An 11,208-nucleotide genomic window follows, 5' to 3' on the forward strand; every position below is an offset into this window, starting at 1 on the left:
AACTCAATACATTCTGAAAGGAATGAGACTTGTCTTCATAGAAATATTTTTATTTAACTTTCTGTTGCATTTTTTAAAAAATACTTTATGACAAAATCTTGCAGGGTTGTGTTGAGATGAAGGGGAAATGAAAGTGTGATATTGCAAATCAATGTAGCAATAGTCAGAAAAGACACCACTATGGATGGCTACCCACAGAGAAGAGGATAAAATCTTGCAGTTATTCAGTTGCTGGTTAAGAGTCATACAGGAATGGTTATGAAGAAAAATGAAATTTCTAATACAAACCCTGTACCCCAAAAAGCATATTAGTTCTTCCCTGTGACATCTAAAGCAATACTATTCAGAGAGAGTTTGATTATGCAATATATTTAAAAATTAAGGTTAAGAATAGAGTCTAACTTTATGCCCTCTTGGAAGTTCTGGGATGTTTTTACTGACATTTTAATGTGGTTAGACCACAAGGAATGGTTTTGTCATTTTGATGTATTTTTTATTAAACTGTCCAATATTTCAGGAAACCTTGAACCTGCCTCTGGATGTATTTCTCTGATGGGGACAATTTCCTTACTTTGGTTCTATTGATCTCAGTACATATAGTAGCTTTGTTAATACATTATATAAATCTGTAGGTACTCCTGAGTTTCTAATTTAGCTTAAGCAACAGAAAATTCATTATATTCATCAGAAATCTTGAAGTAGTTAGTTAATACTGACCCCCTGGGCTTCATATTCTACATTTCCTAGCTCAAGCTATTTAGGAATTAAGATAAGTCACAAAGTGTTAGAAACTTTCTCAAGAAGCAAAGCCCCTTTGTGTCTCCAAAACACCTGCCCAGTTCATCTCAAATATTATTAAAAAAAAAAAAGCTTTTCTGCAGATGGAGGACAAAAGAGAGTAGATTATAATACTTGTCCTTACCAGATACCGAGAGGGAGGCAGTGTTGCTGAGTCGACTCCCTCAGGGAACGGATGGGTAGGATCCCCTGGGGGACTAACATGAAGGAGAAAGGAGTCCAGGAGAGCTGGCTGTATTTCAAGGAATCCCTGTTGAGGTTACAGGGACAAACCATCCCGATGTCTCGAAAGAATAGTAAATATGGCAGGCGACCAGCTTGGCTTAACGGTGAAATCCTAGTGGATCTTAAGCATAAAAAAGAAGCTTACAAGAAGTGGAAGATTGGACATATGACCAGGGAAGAGTATAAAAATATTGCTCGGGCATGGAGAAATGAAATTAGGAGGGCCAAATCGCACCTGGAGCTGCAGCTAGCGAGAGATGTCAAGAGTAATAACAAGGGTTTCTTCAGGTATGTTGGCAACAAGAAGAAAGCCAAGGAAAGTGGCTTAATGAATGAGGGAGGCAACCTAGTGACAGAGGATGTGAAAAAAGCTAATGTACTCAATGCTTTTTTTGCCTCTGTCTTCACGAACAAGGTCAGCTCCCAGACTGCTGCGCTGGGCATCACAACATGGGGAATAGATGGCCAGCCCTCTGTGGAGAAAGAGGTGGTTAGGGACTATTTAGAAAAGCTGGACGTGCACAAGTCCATGGGGCCGGACGAGTTGCATCCGAGAGTGCTAAAGGAACTGGCGGCTGTGATTGCAGAGCCATTGGCCATTATCTTTGAAAACTCGTGGCGAACGGGGGAAGTCCCGGATGACTGGAAAAAGGCTAATGTAGTGCCAATCTTTAAAAAAGGGAAGAAGGAGGATCCTGGGAATGACAGGCCAGTCAGCCTCACTTCAGTCCCCGGAAAAATCATGGAGCAGGTCCTCAAAGAATCAATCCTGAGGCACTTACATGAGAGGAAAGTGATCAGGAACAGTCAGCATGGATTCACCAAGGGAAGGTCATGCCTGACTAATCTAATCGCCTTCTATGATGAGATTACTGGTTCTGTGGATGAAGGGAAAGCAGTGGATGTATTGTATCTTGACTTTAGCAAAGCTTTTGACACGGTCTCCCACAGTATTCTTGTCAGCAAGTTAAAGAAGTATGGGCTGGATGAATGCACTATAAGGTGTGTAGAAAGTTGGCTAGATTGTCGGGCTCAACGGGTAGTGATCAATGGCTCCATGTCTAGTTGGCAGCTGGTGTCAAGTGGAGTGCCCCAGGGGCTGGTCTTGGGGCCGGTTTTGTTCAATATCTTCATAAATGATCTGGAGGATGGTGTGGATTGCACTCTCAGCAAATTTGCGGATGATACTAAACTGGGAGGAGTGGTAGATACGCTGGAGGGCAGGGATAGGATACAGAGGGACCTAGACGAATTGGAGGATTGGGCCAAAGAAATCTGATGAGGTTCAATAAGGATAATTGCAGGGTCCTGCACTTAGGACGGAAGAACCCAATGCACAGCTACAGACTAGGGACCGAATGGCTAGGCAGCAGTTCTGCGGAAAAAGGACCTAGGGATGACAGTGGACGAGAAGCTGGATATGAGTCAGCAGTGTGCCCTTGTTGCCAAGAAGGCCAATGGCATTTTGGGATGTATAAGTAGGGGCATAGCGAGCAGATCGAGGGACGTGATCGTCCCCCTCTATTCGACATTGGTGAGGCCTCATCTGGAGTACTGTGTCCAGTTTTGGGCCCCACACTACAAGAAGGATGTGGAAAAATTGGAAAGAGTCCAGCGGAGGGCAACAAAAATGATTAGGGGTCTGGAACACATGACTTATGAGGAGAGGCTGAGGGAACTGGGATTGTTTAGTCTGCGGAAGAGAAGAATGAGGGGGGATTTGATAGCTGCTTTCAACTACCTGAGAGGTAGTTCCAGAGAGGATGGTTCTAGACTATTCTCAGTGGTGGAAGAGGACAGGACAAGGAGTAATGGTCTCAAGTTGCAGTGGGGGAGGTTTAGGTTGGATATTAGGAAAAACTTTTTCACTAGGAGGGTGGTGAAACACTGGAATGCGTTGCCTAGGGAGGTGGTGGAATCTCCTTCCTTAGAAGTTTTTAAGGTCAGGCTTGACAAAGCCCTGGCTGGGATGATTTAATTGGGGATGAGTCCTGCTTTTGAGCAGGGGGTTGGACTAGATGACCTCCTGAGGTCCCTTCCAACCCTGATATTCTATGATTCTATGATTCTATGAATAGATCTCTGGCGTGAGGTTCATTAGACCTGGTTTCTGTTCTCAGTTCTGCTGGGGATAAGGAAACTGACCTCCTTTGTGAGATCTAATGATGGAAAGTGCTGTGTAAAAGTTGGATGTTATTATTACTCGAAACACCAAATATATGTTCTTTTCCTTTTTTATTCTACTTATTTTAGTTTTATTTTCAAACATTATTCTTCCTCTATAGGGAATCTAAAGCTGCTTATTTCAACACAACTACAATTCAAAAATATCTGGTACTTTAAAATCAATTTGAACATCACCTGTCCAACAAATACAACCTGAAATAATCCATTTGGTTAATACAGCATCCTCCTATCTGTATATATTTACCATTTAGATTCCTGAACACTGGCTTTTCCATTATACCAACTTCCTTCCATTCTTTAGTGTATCCAAATAAACTGTCCTGAGTAAAATCCACCTTGAAGATTTGGTGCTCTTGTACACAGGCTGGGTGGGTCAATGGGCAGAGTAATTTTGAGGAGGCAGATTTACTGAGGTGCAGTTGTGTCAGGATCAAATTATGCCATGTAAGTGCCCTAGAAGGGCAAATTTGGAGGGCTAATTCCGTATGAGCATATTACGGGGTGCAATTCCTCTGCTGAGTAGATTAGTGGAACATTTAAACCAGAAACACATTATGAAGTTTAATTCCCCCTGGCGCAGAGGTTATAGGATAGAAGTCCACCAGGGTGAAAGATTGGGGCGGGGCAGTTCATCTTGGGGGTAAATAATGTTATTTGGCCCCTCTTCTCTGGTTCATCTTTTGGGGGTTCTGGCCAGGCTTATACACCCTGCTATCAGTGGCTGGATGGGTAGGGCCACCAGTGGGGAGATACAGGGCCCTTATTATTGGGTGGTCCAAGTTGGGCAGAAGCTGCACCCCGTCTGAGCCAGGCCCCTGCAGAACCTGGAGCTGCCTCAGGACCCAGTTGCCAGGGCAATGCACTGACAGAGCAAAAGCCCTGCCTGAGCAGCGTGACATCTGAATGCCCTGTGGGATGCAGAGAGGGCAGGAAGGGGAGGGGCGCACAGTATTATTAAGATGGGTTTCTGGGGCCTGTCCTTATTGTGGATTCGTCCTCTAAAAGTGAGGATCAATCTCCCCAGGGTCCATATGAGGGGTCACCCCCTCCCACAGCCTCAGCCCCATCACCTACGTGTTAGGGCTCTCATGAAATCAGTAGCACCACCATAGCTTGGCAGGAAACAGACTTCCATTCCTGCAAAAATGTTGGCGATTTCAAAACAATGTCCTGACCCACACTGCGATGAAATGAGATCTGTCAATTTTTTCCCAAAAGCCAGAGACAGAGATATCAGAGGAAGAAACCCAGCCGCCCCTAAATAGTTCACTCACCTGGCTTGTATAAAACAACTTCCTGACAGCCTTTGCAAGTGCTGATGAGGCTGCCTTTGACAAAGATGGCCTCCACCTCCCATAGTTTGCTGTTAAGATGAAGCCAGTCAGTTGTCAAAGGAGATGGCCAGTTGTTGATCTGTCAAGAGGCGAGAGAATACTGTGAGGAGAAGGGAAACAGAAGGGATATAGGGAAGGAGGGTGAGGAACTAAGGTAATATTGGGAGAGGGGCAGGGCAAGTGAGGCCGGTGGGCCGGCTGCTCAGTGGAATGACTCTGTGTGGTTGAGTTTCAGGAGGAAGGTGCATAGATGGAAGTCTCATGGGAGACCCTGATATCTGCTGGGAGAGCAACACAGCGGTGCACAGACAATCCAGAAAATTTTTGGAAAATGTAGGGGACAATTTCCTGCTGCAAGTGCTGGAGGAACCAACTAGGGGAAGAATCATAGAATAGAATCATAGAATATCAGGGTTGGAAGGGACCTCAGGAGGTCATCTAGTCCAACCCCCTGCTCGAAGCAGGACCATTTCCCAGTTAAATCATCCCAGCCAGGGCTTTGTCAAGCCTGACCTTAAAAACCTCTAAGGAAGGAGATTCTACCACCTCCCTAGGTAATGCATTCCAGTGTTTCACCACCCTCTTAGTGAAAAAGTTTTTCCTAATATCCAATCTAAACCTCCCCCACTGCAACTTGAGACCATTACTCCTCGTTCTGTCATCTGCTACCATTGAGAACAGTCTAGAGCCATCCTCTTTGGAACCCCCTTTCAGGTAGTTGAAAGCAGCTATCAAATCCCCCCTCATTCTTCTCTTCTGCAGGCTAAACAATCCCAGCTCCCTCAGCCTCTCCTCATAACTCATGTGTTCCAGTCCCCTAATCATTTTTGTTGCCCTTCGCTGGACTCTCTCCAATTTATCTACAAGGAAGAGCTCTTCTTGACTTGCTGCTCACAAACCAGGAAGAATTAGTAGGGGAAGCAAAAGTGGATGGGAACCTGGGAGGCAGTGACCATGAGATGGTCGAGTTCAGGATCTTGACACAAGGAAGAAAGGAAAGCAGCAAAATACGGACCCTGGACTTCAGAAAAGCAGACTTTGACTCCCTCAGGGAACTGATGGGCAGGATCCCCTGGAAGAATAACATGAGGGGGAAAGGAGTCCAAGAGAGCTGGCTGTATTTTAAAGAATCCTTATTGAGGTTACAGGGACAAACCACCCCGATATGTAGAAAGAATAGTAAATATGGCAGGTGACCAGCTTGGCTTAACAGTGAAATCCTTGCTGATCTTAAGCACAAAAAAGAAGCTTACAAGAAGTGGAAGATTGGACAAATGACCAGGGAAGAGTATAAAAATATTGTTCGGGCATATAGGAGTGAAATCAGGAAGGCGAAATCACACCTGGAGTTGCAGCTAGCAAGAGATGTTAAGAGTAACAAGAAGGGTTTCTTCAGGTATGTTAGCAACAAGAAGAAAGTCAAGGAAAGTGTGAGCCCCTTACTGAATGAGGGAGGCAACCTAGTGACAGAGGACATGGAAAAAGCTAATGTACTCAGTGCTTTTTTTGCCTCTGTCTTCACGAACAAGGTCAGCTCCAAGACTATTGCACTAGGCAGCACAGCATGGGGAGGAGGTGACCAGCCCTCTGTGGAGAAAGAAGTGGTTCGGGACTATTAAGAAAAGCTGGACGTGCACAAGTCCATGGGGCCGGATGCGTTGCATCCGAGAGTGCAAAAGGAGTTGGCGGATGTGATTGCAGAGCCATGGCCATTATCTTTGAAAGCTCATGATGATCGGGGGAAGTCCCAGACAACTGGAAAAAGGCTAATGTAGTGCCCATCTTTAAAAAAGGGAAGAAGGAGGATCCTGGGAACTACAGGCCAGTCAGCCTCACCTCAGTCCCTGGAAAAATCATGGAGCAGGTCCTCAAGGAATCAATTCTGAAGCACTTAGAGGAGAGCAAAGTGATCAGGAACAGTGAGCATGGATTTGCCAAGGGCAAATCATGCCTGACTAATCTAATTGCCTTCTATGATGAGATAACTGGTTCTGTGGATGAAGGGAAAGCAATGGACGTGTTGTTCCTTGACTTTAGCAAAGCTTTGACACGGTCTCCCACAGTATTCTTGCCAGCAAGTTAAAGAAGTATGGGCTGGATGAATGGACTATAAGGTGGGTAGAAAGTTGGCTAGATTGTCTGGCTCAATGGGTAGTGATCAATGGCTCCATGTCTAGTTGGCAGCTGGTATCAAGTGGAGTACCCCAAGGGTCAGTTCTGGTGCCGGTTTTGTTCAATATCTTCATAAATGATCTGGAGGATGGTGTGGATTGCACCCTCAGCAAGTTTGCAGATGACACTAAACTGGGAGGAGAGGTAGATACACTGAAGGGTAGGGATAGGATACAGAGGGATCTAGACAGATTGGAGGATTGGGCCAAAAGAAATCTGATGAGGTTCAACAAGGACAAGTGCAGAGTCCAGCAGAGGGCAACAAAAATGATTAGGGGACTGGAACACATGACTTATGAGGAGAAGCTGAGGGAACTGGGATTGTTTAGTCTGCGGAAGAGAAGAATGAGGGGGGATTTGATAGCTGCTTTCAACTACCTGAAAGGTGGTTCCAAAGGTGGTTCCAAAGAGGATGGACCTAAACTGTTCTCAGTGGTAGCAGATGACAGAACAAGGAGTCTCAAGTTGCAGTGGGGGAGGTTTTGGTTGGATATTAGGAAAAACTTTTTCACTAGGAGGGTGGTGAAACACTGGAATGTGTTACCTAGGGAGGTGGTGGAATCTCCTTCTGTCAAGATTCCTTCCCCACTCTGAACTCTAGGGTACAGATGTGGGGACCTGCATGAAAACCTCCTAAGCTTACTTTTACCAGCTTAGGTTAAAACTTCCCCAAGGTACAAACTATTTTACCCTTTGCCCTTGGACTTCCACTGCCACCACCAAACTTTATCGGGGTTCCTGAAAAAACGTAGTTTGGAAACATCTTTCCCCCCAAAATCCTCCCAACCCTTGCACCCCACTTCCTGGGGAAGGTTTGGTAAAAATCCTCACCAATTTGCATAGGTGACCACAGACCCAAACCCTTGGATCTTAGAACAATGAAAAAACATTCAGTTTCCTTACAAGAAGACTTTTAATAGAAGTAAAATCAGGATTACCCTAATTACAGGGTAATTAGATTCAAAACACAGAGAATCCCTCTAAGCAAAACCTTCAGTTACAAAAAAGACACACAGATAGGAATATTCATTCTATTCAGCACAGCTATTTTCTCAGCCATTTCAAGAAATCATAATGTAACACATACCTAGCTAGATTACTTACTAAGTTCTAAGACTCCATTCCTGTTCTGTCCCCAGCAAAAGCATCACACAGACAGACACAGACCCTTAGTTTTTCTCCCTCCTGCCAGCTTTTGAAAGTATCTTGTCTCCTCATTGGTCATTTTGGTCAGGTGCCAGCGAGGTTACCTTTAGCTTCTTAACCCTTTACAGGTGAGAGGATTTTTCCTCTGGCCAGGAGGGATTTTAAAGGGTTTTACCCTTCCCTTTATATTTATGACACCTTCCTTATAAGTTTTTAAGGTCAGGCTTGACAAAGCCCTGGCTGGGATGATTTAACTGGGGATTGGTCCTGCTTTGAGCAGAGGGTTGGACTAGATGACCTCCTGAGGTCCCTTCCAACTCTGATATTCTATGATTCTATGTCCTACATTATACAGGAGGTCAGACATAATAATCCCTTCTGGCCTTAAAAACTATAGATTTAGCCTCACATGCTTATTAGCAAGATTGTCTAGTGAACCAACTCACTCAGCAATTTGGCTCTCTTAACCTCTTAGCCACAAGTGAGTGAGAGGGAGAGTGTCCACACAGGATTTCACTTCTCTTATAGATTGTGAAATGATATCAAGAAAAATAAGTTTTCTTGAGGTACCACTGACTGCAGTGCACTTTGAGGCACAACATCTTTGTTTGAACTTGATGATGAAAGCTCCTCAGATTTACATGAGGGGAGAAACCCGTACAAAAGCTCAGTGGGAAAGAGAGGCTGGGAATTTCCCTCTAATGAAAAGATCAGTTCCCAAATTCTGATAGACCACATAAGCTACTTTTGTACACAAGGTGCTGCCAGTGGGGCAATTCCCCCAGACTCCGGGCTGTTTAGGCAAGGCATGCAGGTCAGAGGGATGGTTTTCTGAGCCCCAGGTACTCTGGCGAGACAGTAAGGGACAAAACCGACAAGAAAAGCCAACCACCGTCAACACAAAGAAACCTGCTGGAACCTTCACTATTGAAAGTTCCATTAACATAGAACCAGGATCAGATAATGAAATCTCCTCCAAAGCAATCGGCAACATGCTAAAAACAGCGAGCGAGTCTAGAGTCCTGATTTCAAATGAGTGCACATTGTGGTTAGTGACTGTAGAATCAGTAAAGAGGTTGTCTGATTAATGAGAGGGATCCGAGTTTTTTCACTCCTGTTGTGGTAAGAAATAAATGCCCAGAGTTTGTCTGACCTAGCAGATGGAGCTCTGTTCCTCAGTGTGCTGCTGACCCACTGAGTGACACTGGGTGTCAAGGCTGAATCCCCACTCTGTCACTTTGAGTGCAGAAGGTGGGGGCCTGCAAGGATTCTAAAAATTAATACTTGCCACTCCAGGCTTTTATTACACTCCCAAGGTTACAGCTTCTTTCTGATCTTGGCTTGGTAAACACAGCCACCACCCAAATGCAAAAAAAAACCAAACATGCCCTGTCCAATAATTTCTTCTAGGTATGGAGGATGAATTTTTATATCTGGTTCAAGCCTTACACAGCATTCCTGCTGCCCTCTGTTCTTCTCTTTCCCGGAGAGATCCAAAACACAAAACAAAGGGAAGTTTTTTTCCCCCATTTAAAAAAGTTCTAGCCCTCCCATTGGCTCTTCTGGTCAGGTGCCCACTCCTTTTTGTCTTTACCTGGGGGACTTTTTAAGCCTTTACAGGTAAAGCAAGTAAAGAACAGCTACCAAGAGAGATTTTACAGCTAACTGGCTGGCTGGCTGGGTGGGTGTCCATCAAAGGGAGCTATCCCACCACTTTATTTATCACAGGCCCCCAAATCATAGATGGTGCTGGCCAACCTGGTTCAGGTTGGGTCCACACCAGCTGGGATTTCTTCCTGGAGGTTTAGGGAACAGAGTTAATAAGATATATGCACCTCTAATTTCACTAGTTACAGGAAGAACTAAACAGTACTTTTTACATTTCAAGGACTACAGTGACTTAGAATGCAGGGACATTTTCAGCCAGCTGATTCTGGGAAACCTTCCCTGGAGAGTGCATCAGCCACTTTGTTAGAGGCTCCTGAAATGTGTTGTATTTCAAAATCAAAGTCTTGAAGAGCTAAACTCCACCAAAGAAGTTTTCTGTTAGTCTTTTTGACTGTGTGAAGCCACTTCAGTGCAGCATGGTCAGTCTGCACGTGGAACCGCCATCCCCAAATGTGTGGGTGTAGCTTCTCCAGAGCATACACAATGGCGTAACATTCTTTTTCTGAGACTGACCAGTGGCTTTCCCTCCCAGCAAGTTTTTTGCTGAGAAACATGACAGGATGGAATTGTTGATCGGTCCTTTCTCCATTAAAACTGCTCCTACGATGAACAGTTGATCGAAGACCAGGGCCCTCAGTGCAGGGTCAGATGTAAGGGCCGCCTTAAACTGGTTAAAGGCTTTCTGACACTTCTTAGTCCACTGAATGGCATTTGGCTGTTTTTTCCTGGTTAGGTCTGTCAGTGGGGTGTCAATGTGGCTGTGTGTGATACAAATCGTTGGTAATACCCGGCCAAGCCCAAGAAGGATTGGACCTGCTTCTTTGACTTAGGGACAGGCCAATTTTGGATAGCATTTAACTTAGCCTGTAGGGGGTTGATAGTACCTTGACCCACCTGGTGTCCAAGGTACGTTACCCTGTTCAGGCCTATTTGACACTTTTTGGACTGAATGGTTAATCCTGCTTCCCTTATGGACTGGAAGATAGCTTGGAGTGTTACAGGTGTTCTGCCCATGAAACTGAGAATATAGCCCCATCGTCGAGGTAGGTGACAAATTCCCCAAATCCCTGTCACACTGTGCTGTTGTGACAACTTGCAAAGCCCTCCAAGTTTGCACTTTCACCAGCATTTGCACAACTAGGGACACTCCCAGCTGCAGTCAAATGCAGGCTCTCTAACAACCAGCCACCTGTGCAAGTCACATTTCTATTCAGTTTTTTGCAGTCCGATGCCATTGTTTACATGTTAGTTTGAACTTTCCCAGGAAAGCTCAGATGTGGATTACTTGAATAATCCCTTCACACTATGTTGACCAAATCTGTTTTATATGCTTCCTACAGCAAACACTTTAAATACAACGCTCATAACTTCAAATATAAAAATGACACATGCATACAAATAGGATGAATATATTCAGTAAATCATAACCTTTGCAAAGATATGTTACATGGCATATCTAGCATAAAACATATTACAGTTATGTCATATTTACACTCATAAGCATATTTCTATAAAGCATTATGGGGTGCAACGTCACAAAGGGTAAGAGAAAGACAGTGGAGGGATTAAAGAAGGTGACTGACAGGTGAGGCAGTGAGACACAGAGCAGGTGAGAAGCCTGACTTGACCTCTTGTGGTTTAAATGGAAATTGGGAAGTGAGGTTCAAGCTGGGGCAGT

This window comes from Lepidochelys kempii, chromosome 23 (assembly GCF_965140265.1).
Source record: "Lepidochelys kempii isolate rLepKem1 chromosome 23, rLepKem1.hap2, whole genome shotgun sequence".
Taxonomy (NCBI): domain Eukaryota; kingdom Metazoa; phylum Chordata; order Testudines; family Cheloniidae; genus Lepidochelys; species Lepidochelys kempii.